The following is a 15,364-nucleotide window of genomic DNA, read 5'->3' on the forward strand; positions in this document are numbered from 1 at the left end:
GAGGGTTGTCTTTATGGTGGGGGTAGGGGGGTCTTTTTTAAACTGGAGTGCATGCTTGAGAGAGGAGCCCAGGAAAGGTTAGAGCAGGCGAGTGAGTTATTAGATGGCTTAAGATGACTTGAGTCCATCATGCCTTTTTTTTTTTGGCAATTGTCCTCCCCTTTGTTTGAAATTCCATGAGTGATTTGTCTTTCCCTGGAAAAAGGATTAGGAGAGTGGTCCCTAACAACTCAGGCTGCCTTTGGTTGGTTGTGTTTTTGTCGGTTCTTTTCTCTGTACCTCGACTTACCTCGAATCCGAAAAGCAAGCCCAGGCAGGTGGAAGAGGCATCTCTGCTTGGCATTGCCCAATCTAACCAGGGAGGCTGGCTGCCCACCACCTCTGTCCACTGGAGCAGAGGTGCCGGCAGGTGTCAGTATGAACTCAGGAATAGACATGAGGCCTTTAAAGAGGGAGAAAAATCCATGATGCGTACCTGTAACCCCCTAGAACCCAAGTGCCAGAATTAATTCCTAGATGCTGCTTCTGTTTGAATAAAAAGTCACTGCTTTTACACTTGAAAAACACTCAAAAAATGTTCCAACTCCATGAAAACTGTTTTTGGCTTTAAGAAACTGTTTGATGTTTAACTGTTTCCTTTGATTGCCATTCCACCAGTAAATTGTTGGTTGATTTGCACTGCACACTGGGGTTGGGCGAGGGTACTACTCAGAGCCGAACTTGGGATTGCCTGGGAAGTGGACCAGGGGATGTGGCAGTCATTGATATTTCCTGGGGCAAAGCGGTGGGAGACAGTTTTTCTCCCCTAAGTCCACTCCTGGCAGCACCTGTCACAAGCCTGGCGCAAAGCCAGGTCATTCTCTTCTGTGAACATCTCATCACTGACAGCATGTGGAAAGGGGAACAACACCAGGTCTATTTTCCCTCCCCATTTTTTCCAACTTGTGCTGTGCCAAATGTTTAAAAATTTGCAAAGACAAATTTTGAAGTTGTGTTAATCAAGAACGTGTTCTTGCGAGCCGTTTGCTTTTCTGGCTATAGAGAAGAAAATAGTATAGAGAGCTCTTCAGGGCATCCAGCCTTGCTGAGTGTTTTTGTTTTTTAAGAACCGCTAGGAGTGAAAAATGAACAATAAGTCCCTCCAACCCCAGTTTTCAAGCTGCACTGCATTAAACCCAGCTCGCTAACAGGGAATCACTGCACCCTAGTCCTCAGTGGGCCAAGAAACTCAGAAGCATTAAAAGAAAAAAATAGTTGAAGTATATCACTTTTTACCAAGCGGGTAGAGTCAGTTAGTTGGCTGTTTGTCCCTTGTTTTTTATTTATTCCATAAATATATTTGTGTTCTTTGTTTTATAGACAGTAATGGAATATACTTTTAAATTTGGGGGGAAAAAAACTGATCAGTCTTTCAAGAACTGTTTGATTTTTTTGTTCTTGGGGTGGGGGTGGGGCGTTACCTGTTAATTTGTTTTGAAATACTTAGGCATTCTTATAAAAATGCCTAAATAAAATTGTTATAAAATTGAGATGCAGGGATTTTTGGAAATTCACATGTGAAAGGTGACTTCACTAGTTACCCGCTTAAGCAGAATAGTGTGTATATGTACATAACGTGTAAGTAATCTTAACTCCATTGTGCAGTGCCTTTTAGATGTTCTGCTTTCTATAAAGTCTTCAAATTTTTGCATATATATATTATATATATATGATGTAATGTTATAGAAATATATGTATAATATACATATTTTTTCCAGGGGTATCTGATAGCTCTGTATTTTGTTATGGAAGTTGAAAGAAAAAAAAAAAAGTATTTTACCTCAGAAGTTAAAAGTTAAATAAAAAAGAAAATACTTTTAAGTAATGTTTGCAGAGTGTTGGTTTTGTTGCTGACACACCAAGCCAGGTGGTTGTGCCGGAGCATTTGCTGCGTGCATACTCGTTCACTCACCCCCACACTTTATTCCTGTTGTGCAGGAACCGACATAGTGAGGGTCTTAACAGTTCTGGAGATGGTCAGTTTCCTTGTGTCGATGGCTGCTGCTAGATAGAATACCACTGAAGCCACAGACAAGTTGGTTGGGAAATGTCACCCTCAAAATTGATTTGAGAATTCAGAGTACATGGCAAAGCCAGAAACAGTAGGCCACACTTTGTATGAATCGGTTCATATGAAGTATTCAGAATAGGCAAATCCATAGAGAAAACATAGGTTAATGGTTGCTGGGTAGAGTGGTAATGGGTCACATTTTCTTTTGAGGGGGTGATAAGAATGTGGAGTTAGTGATGATGTACAATTTGAATTGAATTTGACTGCATTAGCCTCTCCTGAAAGGGTGACTTTTCTGGTATGTGAGTAATAATCGCAATAAAGGTGGTTGTGTTGTTTTTTGGCCGCAGCTTGCAGAATCTTACCCAACCAGGGATTGAACCTGTACCCCCTGCGTTGGGAGCACAGTCTCAACCACTGGACTACAAGACAGGTCCTTTGTTTTGTTCTTTGAGTATGTGAAAGGCCAGTGCGAGGGAAACCTAGTATTGCCCAGAAGAGGACAAGAGTCGAGAAGTAGGAGGAGAACTAAGTATCACGTTACGCACCTGAACAAAAATGGTGCCAAGCTTTTTGTTCAGTCGCCAAATTGTGTCCAACACTTGGCAACCCCATGGACTGCAGCATGCCAGGCTCCTCTGTCCTTCACTATCTTCTGGAGTTTGCTCAAATTCATGTCCACTGAGTTGCTGATGCTATCTAACCACTTCATCTGACGCCCCTTCTTTTGCCTTCAATCTTTCCCAGCATCTGTCTTTTCCAATGAGTCAGCTCTTCACATCAAGTGGCAAACACTGGAACTTCAGCATCAGTCCTTCCAGTGAATACTCAGGGTTGATTTCCTTTAGGATCGACTGGTTTGATCTTGCTGTCGAAGGGACTCTCAAGTCCAGATTAAGTAATCTCATTTTACTCTTGAGATAGGCAAAGTGAGCCCAACATTTGTAGAGTCATAGCCAGGTGTTAAATTTGACTTCTACGAAAAGATCCTGTGAGTTCGAGAAGGCTGGAATTTATGAGGGGTAAGGCCAAAGAGGCAAACTAGAATGGATTATGAAGGGTCTTAGGAGATACCTAGAGTTTACATTTTATTCTACTAGCAGTGGTCATCCCCAATATTATGCAGAAGAGTCTGAGCTAGGCCAAAGAGCAGGAAGGCCAGCTTGTGAAGTGAACATCTCTGCTATCATGAGACTGTTAACTCATTTTGGCAGGAAAAAGTGATGTGATAGAGGCTGACTGGTTGACTCCCACAGTTCAGTCGCTTAGTCATGTCCAACTCTTTGCGACCCCATGAACTGCAACATGCCAGGCCTCCCTGTCCATCACCAACTCCCAAAGTCTACCCAAACTCAAGTCCATTGAGTCAGTGATGCCATCCAACCATCTCATCCTCTGTCGTCCCCTTCTTCTGCCCTCAATCTTTCCCAGCATCAGGGTCTTTTCAAACTAGTCAGCTCTTTGCATCAGGTGGCCAAAGTATTGGAAGTAACCCAAATCAAGCTGGGAATGAATGGGCTTGGATGCAGACCCTCTAAAAGAGCCTCCTGATTCTTTCCCATCCTCAGGCTGCTGAAAGAAAACTGAGGCTTGTTAGGAATGAAACTGGATGTAGTTTTGAGATCAGGAAGGATCCCAGGCCACTGATCCTGCCACCCCATGTTGGCCATTCAATGCACAGAATTGTACGGCAGTTATTCAAATTCTGAGCAAAGAGAGGAATGAGTGATGGTGAGCAGTGGGGAAGAAGTAAGGAAAGACATGGAGCTTCAGGATGAGAACACAGGCAGGGGAGGGGGTATCAGCGTTTGAGATGAGAAAGTAAATCTCAGAGCCTGTCAAGATGAGTGAGTCGGTATACCTACGGCCGATTCATGTTGATATACGGCAGAAACCAACAACATTGTAAAGCAATTGTTTTCCAATTTAAATAATTTTTTTAAAAGATGAATGAATAAGGAATTAACACTTCAAAGACTCCTCGTCACCTCCCTGTTTACAGTCCTTACTTCAGTTTAGAAGGCCCTTCATAATCTGGCCTCCATTTACCCTTGCAGCCTCGTCCTTAACCCCACACATGCACACACACACTCAGCCACCCGACACAAAGCCTAAGCTGCAGCCAAAACAACCAGTGCAGCGCCAAGTCATAGAGACGCTAACTGGTATGACCAGGGTTCAGGCCCCACTGCCTGTGCTCTTAACCACTCGTGCCATAAGGCCTCTTGGCCCCGCTGAACTCACTGCCTGAAGACAGACTTCCCTCCTCTTCACCTGACCAAGTACATTTTATTCAGAATTCAGCTCAGATGTCATTGCCTCCAGGGGCCTTTCCTGGGCTTACCTCTGTCCACCACCCTCATATACTGTTATCAGTGCTCTGCCAGTCTGGTTTCTCACAGGGTGGCCTGGAAGCAAGGGCTGGTACAGGCTCGGTTCATTTTCTCCAGTGCCTAGCACACTGCCTGGAGCCTGAGGGTGCTTGATGAGTGCTTCCTGGATAAGCGAATAACAAGAAATATACGAAGGAGGCTTGATTGTCTGGACAGAGAATGCTGGTTCGGAATATTGAGAATGGGGAGGACTGCTGTCTCAGACATCCCCCCCCACTCCACCGCCCCGACTCCTCTTGTCACAGCTTCTGCTTCCCTTCTCTCTCAGGAGCTGGGCGTGTTGACTCCCTGAGGAAGGGAGATAAACTGGAATTGGCTCTAATCCCATAGTCCCACCCCTGCCATTTTACCGACTGTGAATCCTTGGGCAGATTATGGGACCTCTCCATGCATCTGTCTATTTTATAGGATTGTTGTGAAGATTAAATGATACACATAAAGCATTTCGTCCTTTCTATGATACTTATGCCTGTACTCTATATGTGGAAGCTTGTACCTTCACATCACTTCCGTTGGCCCCTCTCAGGAGAGGTAAGATACTTAGTACAGGAAGGGGGACCCTTTCAGGGCCCGAGAGTGCGCTCTTGACTAACATTTGGAAATGGATTATCCAAGGAGACAAATATGCTAAGAAAGCAAGGGACTTTACTGGGAAGGGGCGCCTGGGTGGAGAGCAGCAGGGTAAGGGAACCCACATGGCTCCCAGTCTCAGGTTTTACGGTGATGTGGTTAGTTTCCAGGTTGTCTCCGGCCAATCACTCTGACCCGTGCATCGTTCAGCCAAGATGGCCCGTGCATCGTTCAGCCAAGATGGAGTCAAGTCAGGAGGACTCTGGGAGGTTCGTAGGACATATGGACTGGAGTCGCCTTTTGACTTTTCCCGAAGTCTTCGGGTTGATGGTAGCTTGTTAGTTCCACGTTCCTTACCAGGACCTCCTGTTGTAAGATAACTCATGTAAGCGGTTACTATCAGGCCTGGCCAGGATGGGCAGTTTCGGTCAGTCGTTCCCCTAACACAATGATCCCTGTTTTACAGATGAGAAAAATGAAGTCCACTGTTGGTGACCTTCTCACTGATCTCGTGAGTCTGAATCCCATACTTTGCCCACTCATGGCCTTGGATCTCTGAGGCAGGGTGAAGACACTTTAATCAGACACACAGAATTAGGGTGGTGCAGGGGACCCCAACCTCAGCGTTTCTCCAGGCATCAGGCCTTGTATTCCAATCTGGAGGGCAGAAGGAAAGTCAGCACCTGTAGCAGGCCCAGGGGACAGGGCATTTATCTCTGCAAAAACAGATTCCTGGGGCTGGGCTGTGAGGACTGACCAAAGAGGGATAAAGGTCAAAGATGAAAGCCTTCCCTGAATTCAGGGGAGCCCCATCCTGACTCCCAGGGCCCAGGTTGAGGGGGAAACCCCACATCTCCAATCGCAGGCTCCAGGATCTGGGAATCTGGTCTAGGCAGCAACGGGGAGGGTGCAGCCTGAACAGTGGGTGAAGACCGGGAAGTGAAGGTCTGGAGCCAAGATGCAGCAGGCCCTGCCCCAGCATCACTGCCTCTTGCCTCAGCTGTCAGGTGCTGGCTGCATCCCAGCTTCAGCCCAAGGACTGGTTTAGAACAGTCAGAACCTCACAGCCTTGGTCCCAGAGAGCTAAAGGCCCGTGAGGGAGGTGCCTCTGGCCTCTCACCCTGGGCCCTGCAGGGACCTGACCAGGGAGCAGAGGGAAAGAGGGAGGAGGCTGGAGGGACCACTCTCCCCAGGAGACAGGTCAGACTTGGGAACACAATTCTAGCTGTAGAGTCTTTTGTTTCCAGGGTGTCTTGTTTGTCCTTCTGTTCCTCACCCCACCCCTAATATTTCTCCAAGAGTAAACAGGTAGAGGGTGGGGTAGAGATGTCTTTGTATGATTTTGACCTTGCAGCCACTAACTAGAAGGAAAAGGGCGGGGAAACAGATTTGCAGCAGGTGTCTTCAGAATATCACAATGAAGGAAGTTTGCTTTGGTTCTCCCACTCCTGGCCCAATTGGGAAAAATCTTTATCTGCACATTATGAAATTTTGGTGACCAACTCCTCCAGCCCCCATGTTGACAATAACATTTGTACGTTCTTGTCACTTGCCTTAACTTACTTGACCCACAGATTGATCCACAAAATTGCCCTCTATGGATTATTATTACTATCTCCATTCTGCTGGTGAGGAAAACAAGGGTCAGTGAAGTTAAGTGAATCACCCAAGATCAACACAGCTAGTAAGTAACCAAACCAGGACTCACCGAGTTTGTCCTGGTGTTTGAGAAAAAGGCTCCATGCTTTCTCTCAAATACCTCCCTACCCCTCAGTGATGACACAGAGACTAGAAGGAAAAAGCAGCGGATCGAGCTGCTTTCAAGAGGCCCCTAGACTTCTCTAAGGGAAACATGGAATCATCACCAGTGTCAGCTGCCCTGAGATGACCTCCAGGCCAAAGAGGGAGAGACCAAACATGTATTCAGTCATTCATTCATTCCTGAAACTGACATGATGGGCCACGTGCCCAGAGACACAGTGCGTCCCTGCTCGCAGGAGACTGACTAGGGCTCAGTTTCCCGGAGAAAACAAGTCAACATAATGAACTGAAATACAAGGTAGATTGTGCCCAGGTGACAACAGTCAGTCATTTATTCAGCTAACATTTCCTGAGTGCCTGCTGGAGGCCAGAATCTGTCTTGGGATTTCACAGTCAAATAAAGACACTCTGAGTCCATCAGGAGCCTCCAGTTGGAAGACAGGTGAGTAGGAGGCTCCGGCTCCTTCTCTAGTGCTCTCCCCACAATGCCACAGGCTTTCCCTGCATTCCCCCAGTGAGCTGTAACTCCCCCAGTTACCAGAGAATTTTCAGTACTGACTTGGGCAGGCAAGAACTCAGATGTCCCCACAATACTGGGGGAGTTCTCACTCTCCTCCATGCCCCTTCTGAAAAAGAAAAAAGAAAAAAACCAAGGCCCCTTCTAAACACAGGCACCAGTCCCCATGTGGGCTGGTGCCATTCACCAGCGGCATCCACACCACCCTCCTTGGATCAGCAAGAACCAGGGTCCTCCTCCTCGCCTCCTGCCCCAGAGTACAGCTTGGCCAGCACCTGACATGTAAGGCGTGCTCTATAGATAGAGTAGGTAGGTTGCTGCTGCTGCTAAGTCGCTTCAGTCGTGTCCGACTCTGTGGGACCCCATAGATAGCACCCCACCAGGCTCCCCTGTCCCTGGGATTCTCCAAGCAAGAACACTAGAGTGGGTCACCATTTCCTTCTCCAATGCATGAAAGTGAATAGTGAAAGTGAAGTCGCTCAGTCGTGTCTAACTCTCAGCGACCCCATGGACTGCAGCCCACCAGGCTCCTCCACCCATGGGATTTTCCAGGCAAGAGTACTGGAGTGGGGTGCCATTGCCTTCTCTGGTAGGTAGGTTATATTGCTAATAAGACTGAAGCAGGAGGCACAGCTCCCTCTCCCGCAGTTAGATCAGGCTGATGGGGACAGCTTGGTCCTTGCAAAGCTAGTTCTCAGCCTGAAAGAGCTCCTACTTGATGGAGGAGAGGGGTGCGGGGATCCCCTTATCTGCACTCGCCCTCAGGACACAGATGTGGGCAGCTGTCTATCCATCTGGCTAGGGCTGGGGCCCCCACCTAGGGGTAAATGGGTGGGAGTGGAGAAGATAGAAAATGAGTGGGACTACAGTCCATCAGTCTAGAAGGACTATTGAGAGTGGACCAGTTTGGGAAGGGAGGACAGAGAATGGGTGAGGGCATGTGAGATGAAGAGGGGGTCCTGGGTGTTAGGGGGGCAGTGGCAGCCCTAGCACAGTTGGGAGCTGGGAGGGGCAGGGGGTGATACGTTGGAAGACAGACCACAGAGGCCAAGGTGGAAGGCAGACGAAGAGACAAATTCCCAAGGAGGTAAGGTGGGGGGAACTGAAGCAAGCAGGCGGGGGCTGCAGAAGGAGTGGGCAGGGGAGCAGGGCTGAGAGCAAGAAGCACCCCCCCAACCTCCTGCCCATGGTATTGATCCACTAGATTACTCAATTTCACCCGTATTGATCAGGTAATTGCTTTATCTCGGGTCTCATTTGAGCTCTGCATTCTCCTGGCTTCCCCATCTCTCTCCCTCATTTTTTTTTTTCCTATCAGCCTGACATAAGGCTTCTTAACACAGAAATATATATATATATACATATATATATATATATATATATAAAGGTTTGGTTAGCCTGCCCAGGGTTGGTGTTTGGGGTGGGGGATGGGAGTGGATAGGAGGGAAAACCAGCCTCCCCTTGGAGCCCCTAAATTCTCTTTCAAGAAATCCTTCCTGGCTCCAGATAGTGGAAATGTCTGCACATCCCAGGGTCTCCAAGGTCCAGGTAAGAGCTGGAGGAAATAGACACCAAAGGCCCTGGGCTCAGCCTCTCTCTCCTCACCATCCCACCCACCCTGCTTCCCTACCACGAGACCTGGAATCCCCCAGCACCGCAGCCAGGCTCTCGGACATCCCGTCAGTAAGTCTGCAGAGTCTTGCCTCTGTCTGTGCCCCTGGATGCGCTCCGCTGTACATCCTGCCACTACCCCTGCCCTCTCTGGAGCCCGATATATGGGTCCGTCCTGCCCACCTTCCTCACCCTCTCCGACTCTGCTTGGCCCTGGCCCAATTCCCCACCTCTGGGAACCCAAGCATCCTGCCTTCAGCTGGAGGAAGGAAAACTAGAGAAGAAGCCTCAGCCACTCGCCAGGGAATCCACAGACAGTTCCCCCAGGGAGCCCCTAATCTGAGAGGCAACACTTCACGGCTTCCTGAAGCCTCCAGCCTACGAGAAGGGACCCATCTGAGAACAGGACTAGGGGAACCGCACAAAAGATAAAAGAACAAGGTCCAGGGAGTGGAGGGAATGCTGGGAGACCCCAGACGAGACCCAGCTCTCTCCCCAGTCTCCCAAAGCTCAGCCCTGCTCAGCTCACAGACCAGCTGGGCAGAAAGGCAGTAGACACTGAAACTAATCTGCCAACAGTAGCATCGTGAGTGTGGGTGTGGAGTCAGAGGGGCCCAGGGGACCCATCCACTGCAGTGCACACTCTGGGTTCCTGGCACCCTGGAATTCTCTGCGTAGTAGCCAGCGAGGTGTCCAGGCACACATCGGCCTCCACCCTGGACGCACCCTCCTGAGAACAGGCCTGGGGGCAGCTGTCCATCTGTGCACTTGCACGTGCGTGCTCTGTCGCTTCAGTCATGTCTGACTCTGTGCAACCCCATGGACTGTAGCCTGCCAGTCTCCCCTGGCCATGGGATTCTCCAGGCAAGAATACTGGAGTGGGTTGCCATGCCCTCCTCCAGGGGAATCTTCCTGACCCAGAGATCAAACCCACGTCTCCTGCATTGGCAGGCGGGTTCTTTACCACTAGTGCCTGGCAGCTACAAATGTCAAGAGCGGGCCCAGTATGCAAAGATTCTTCGCCATGGAGCTCAGTTTCCAAGACTTCCACCGAGACCTCGAGCCAGGCACTGAGGTAGGAACTGGGAATTCCATGGGGAACACAATGGATAAGCCTCAGACACTCCCCATGGAGCTTAGAGACTTTAGGACATTATAAACCATCTCTCCATCTGTAACCTCTGGATCCCTCATCCAACGCCATGCACACCAGCCAGGGCCTTGTAGACTCACTCTGTCCCCTTTGAGGAAGGGAGCCCCCAGACAGAGAGAGGGAAGGACTCAAAGCCGTGTGTCCAGACACGATCTGCACTGGGGAGGGGGGTAATCCCAACTCTGAGCCCCACAAACTCATCCCCACCCAGTGAGGAGCCAGAGGAAGAAGCAGCAGGTGCGCTGGAGGGCACGAGCCCACAGGGTCCATCTGGCTACATCTTACCTGCCATGAGGTGGCAAGCACCAGTGCCCCCCAGAGAGCCCAACACAACTCTTCACCAGAGCTTTTCCTGAGCAGAGGACAACTGATCTCTTTCCTTCCTGTCTCAGTTCAGAGTCCCAACTCTGCTCTGGGGAAGCTCCTCCCTGAGTCTAACCAGCATTCCCCCTACTGCTCCCACAGTCTTTTTTTTTATTCCTAGTTCCTTTTCCATCCAAATGCCTCAACTTTTCCAGCTTATCCTTCAACTCTCTTCACCCCATCTCTCTCTCATCCTTCCTTCCCTGACACCTGCACCCATTCACTTTGGCCTCCTGGTACCCAGGCTTGGAAGGAGCATGACCCACTGTCCCAGTTCTAATACTGAAAGTCCTGAGTTTGAGAGAACGTCTGTGTCCCAGGGACAGGAATGCACCCTACCTGGAAGGTAAGATACTGCATGAGGCCCAGATGGGAGCAGGGTTTGGGTGCAAATACGAAGAGGCCAGCAGCATTTTCCCACATGTCCGCAGAGACAGAGATAGACACACATACACACTATACACAGAGATGCCCATAAACAGTCTCCAAAACAAAAGCACAGCCCACACACCCAGGAGCAGACACACACACTCAGACTCACACACAGACAAGCCCAGACTCACACACCCACACTCCTAGAGATAGGTGTGTGTGGACACAGATAGGCACATACAATATACCAACAACACACAGTGGAAACACCAAAACTGACACAAACACCCACGCACAAAAACACACGGCCATAGAGACAGACATCCACAGGCAGACGCACACTCATTTTACGACTCCTCAGAGACACACAGACACATTCAGACACCCACAGAGGGGCAGGAAGGAGACCCAGAAGCACAAAGACGCCTTCACCTGCGCCCACGGGCTGAGCCAAGCCACAGATTCCAGACCTTTTCCCTGTTCTGCCCTGGAAATACTCACAGGGCTGGGCGGGTGGGAGGAGGTGGGCAGCTCCTCCTCACCCTCCAGACGAGAAGGTGGACCCAGCCCCAAGGTCTCCATGGACCCCAGCTTGAGATTCACAGAACCAAACGGAGAGCACGCACCCCCCACCCTACCGAAGATCCTTCTGCCTGGGGGGTGGGGGTCCTGCCCCTGACCAGGAGCCAGGGCTGGGGACAGCTCTGAGACCAGCCTCTCTGGAGACGGGGGAGTGGGCGTGGGAAGCCCTGGCTCCCTCTCCTGGGGTCGGGTGGCGGGGGTGGAGAAGTGTGAGTGAAATGGGTTTATTACTGGGAGTCTGTTGCCTCGATTGGTATCGATCCCCGCATGTCACCTTCCATTGCCACTAATGGGACATGAAGAGTCGCCACCGACACCAGCCCCGGCGGCACGCACGAACCCACAGCTCCCCTCCCCCGTCCCCATATCCCAGAGCTGCAGCCCAGGCGGCCTCGGCCCTGCTACCAGCTGGGCCCCCTCCTCCCTCCACCTCGTCTACTCCTTCTCCTTCGCTTCCTCTCCTTCTGCCTCTTCTTTGTCTCCTCGAGTCTGACTCCAAAAGCTTCCCCGCACCTGCTTTCCTTTCCCCCTGTACAGCCACCTGAGGACCCTATCCCCCCACTCAGGGGTGTCCCTTTGCCCTCCCTTCACTTCTTCTCTCCTCCCTCCTCTGGGTCCAGAATCGGCCACCATCACTCCCCAAATAAGGGTGCACTGGGTCCCAGCCAGTCTTGGGGAACAATGGGGAGTCAAGGAAATGAGCCAGAGGGGATGACCCCTCTTTCACCAACATCTGGCAAGGAGTGCTTCTCAAGGGATAATTTCCTTCTATCACACCAACCTGGCCAGACAGAACATCCTGGAACAGCCGAGTCCCCCAAACCAACCCTCCTGGAACAGCGGGGGCCCCCACCGTCAGTCCACTGGCTTCCACGACCCCAGGCTGGATCCTGGTAGAAGAACAAGGAGAGAGTGAAGATGAGGAGTCTTTTTTCTTTTCTCTTATCCTGCTCCTCAGGGAGGAGATGGCACCACCTCCCCGTCCACCCCACCTGGCAAGCCCCACATCCCCTGCAGGGCCTGGGGAAGCCCTCCCCAGGGCCTGATCCCGTCCGTGGGTCTGCAGTCCTGCCCGCAGTAATGTCAGATAGTCACAAAGGCACAGATGAGACCTGAAAAGACCCATCCAGGGTGATGAGGTCTTGATACAAAGTATGTCAGACAGTGTCGATAGGCTGGGAATTTAGCCTATCGTGCTGGTTACTCAAGTATGAAAAAAAGTCGCTAACTAGAACAGGAAAAGTCCACTTGAGGTGCAAATAGAGCATTCTTGGCTTTGCTGCTGGGAAAGCAGTCTGTGCCACTGAGCCCTGGGGACGGGTGGGGCAGCTGAGGAGAGGGACTCCTCCCAGCCCCACCCTGCACCACACTCAGCCCTGAAAGACTCCTCCCCAGGTGGACCCTGGGAGACACCCAGAGCCATCTCTAGGCCCCCAGCTAAAAAGGGCGACCTCTTGTCGATTCCTGTCACCAGACAGGGATGGGGTTTCTGACCCCCATCACTTGGCCCCATTACTGCGTCGTGTCCGGGTTGTTTAGGAGGCTGGACCAGGCCAAGCAGAGGTACTAGATACAAAGCTAGGGGTTGGAAGGTAGCTTCAAAAGTTGAGGCTGCTTGAACCTAGATGTCCATCGACTGATGAATGGACAGCTCAACAAGGCAGCTCATAAAATTATTCAGCCATAAAAAGAAATGCATTTGAGTCAGTTCTAATGAGGTGGACGAACCTAGAGCCTATTACACAGAGTGAAGTAAGTCAGAAAGAGAAAGATAAATATAGTATACTAACGCATATATACAGAATCTAGAAAGATGGTACCAAAGAATTTATTTGCAGGGCAGCAATGAAGAAACAGACATAGAAAACAGACTTATGGACATGAGGAGAGGGGAGGAGAGGGCGAGATGTAAGGAGAGAGTAACATGGAAACTTACATTACCATATGTAAAACAGAGAGCCAATGGGAATTTGCTGTATGTCTCCTGGAACTCAAACAGGGGCTCTGTATCAACCTAGAAGGGTGGGATGGGGAGGCAGAAGGGAGGGAGGTTCAAGACGGAGGGGACACATGTATACCTATAACTGATTCATGTTGAGGTCTGACAGAAAACAACAAGATTCTGTAAAGCAATTATCCTTCAATTGAAAAATAAATGCATTTTTTTGAAAAGGTTGAGGCTGCTTGTTGCCAAGATGGGGTAGCTGGAGGGTCTAGAGTGTGGGGAGCCGGTGGGATGTTCCCTTCTGGTTTACTCTGCAACCCTTGGTAGGACAGCCCCCATGTCCAGGCACTGCACCAGGCACCTGGTGTGCACAGAGGTGCTCAGAAAACCAAAGGAAGCGACTTCCCTGGTGACCCAGGGATAGGACTCCATGCTCCCACAGCAAGGGGGCATGGGCTCAATCCCTAGCGGTCAATCCCACATGCCTTATTGAGCTGCAAATAAAAAAGAGCAAAGGAAAGGGCTGGATTTGGCCAGCGGACACCCTTCCCCAAAGGGCAGTATGCCATTTGCCTGTGTCTTAAGGAAGAAACAGAGGAGGCCCAGGGTCCCATTCCTAGAAGCCAAAGTCTGTGCCAAGTGCCCGGGGTTCCTAGTCCCAAGCCAGCCTCCTCTAGGAGGCCCAGCAATCAAAATGTGAACGACCAGAAAGGGTGGGGGTGGTGAGGGGGACACTTTGATCAGGTTTACAGGAATACAAGAGGAAGTGGGTAGGGACAGCGTGTGGAGCAGTAGAAGAGAAAAGGTGAAACCCTAACTGTCTCAGAAGCAGCTGCTCTGGTTCTCGAAAGGACTTGAAGTTAGCAACTTGAGGGACTTTCCTGGGAGCTGGGACGCTGGCAGAAGTAGGAAAGCAGAAGAGCCCTGACCCTCCCTTCCTGGGAGCCTGTCAGATGTGGCCCTCCCAAGAGAGCTGTGGAGGCATCAGGCGGTCCGAAAGACCCTTGGGGTCCAGGCAAGCTGGAGGTCCCAGTCCTCCCACTAAAGATTCTGCCACCACCTGCTCTTCCAATGGGGCCTTCATGCTGGAGCAGGAGTGGGGAAGGCTCTTTCCTCCCCAGAATCCTCTCCTTGGCCTTGGCTTCTTCCCGCTTTGAACTCAAATAGTCCTAAATCCTTCAATGAAGGAAATGGGATGGAGTGAAGGGGAGCGAGGGGCAGAGCCAGCTCTTCAGGTGGGAAAACGCCACTGACACCTGAGGGAGACCCCTGGAGTAGCCTGTCTCAGCACTAACCCCGGTCTTCCTGGTTGTAGCTCTCTGTTTCCTATAGCAATTAAGTTCACCTCACCCTGGGCTAATATTCCTCCCTTCTCCCTGCACCAGCTCCCTGGAACCACGTTCTGGACCATCCCTCCCTTTGCAGCTTCTTTCCTTTCTGCCATCGATGGGCCCTGAGCCCCGTCCTGCCTCTCCGCCCCCAACAAGGACTCTCTTCGTGGCCCCCCAGCTCCTGTCTCTTCCATCAATCAACCTCTCTCTCTCACCTTTCCATCATGTTAGCTTCGGTTGATTTAACCAGAAAACAACCCCTAGAATTTAATTCCATGGCCCTCCATTCCCATCCCGATCAGCTTGAGACTGGGAGGGGCTGTGTAATGATGGGGGAGTAGCAAGGGATAGAGAAACTTGGCCTCCTAGACTCAAGAAGAGAAAAAAAAAAAATCATATTGATTCCCCAATGACAGCCATCCGTCTTTTCCTCCCCACTACGGACTGCAGAGATTGGACACAGGCCCAACAGGCTCCAGGGTCCCTTGGTCCCCAGGACTTAAAAACAGAGGCTGTGGTCTTTGACATCCTCACTCCTCTGGTTTCCCCTGAGGTCAGTTACCTAAACCCTCCATGCCCTCCCCAGTGGAAGCTGGAATCCTACCGCCTTCTCTTGTTCCTGCTGTTTTCAGTGGGATACCTGATGCCCCTGCAGTTACTTTCTTCCATCTGGTTTGGGATTTAGTTGGCAGTTCTTCTTGCTGTCTAACTTTGAG

This window comes from Capricornis sumatraensis, chromosome 2, assembly GCF_032405125.1.
Source record: "Capricornis sumatraensis isolate serow.1 chromosome 2, serow.2, whole genome shotgun sequence".
Lineage (NCBI taxonomy): Eukaryota > Metazoa > Chordata > Mammalia > Artiodactyla > Bovidae > Capricornis > Capricornis sumatraensis.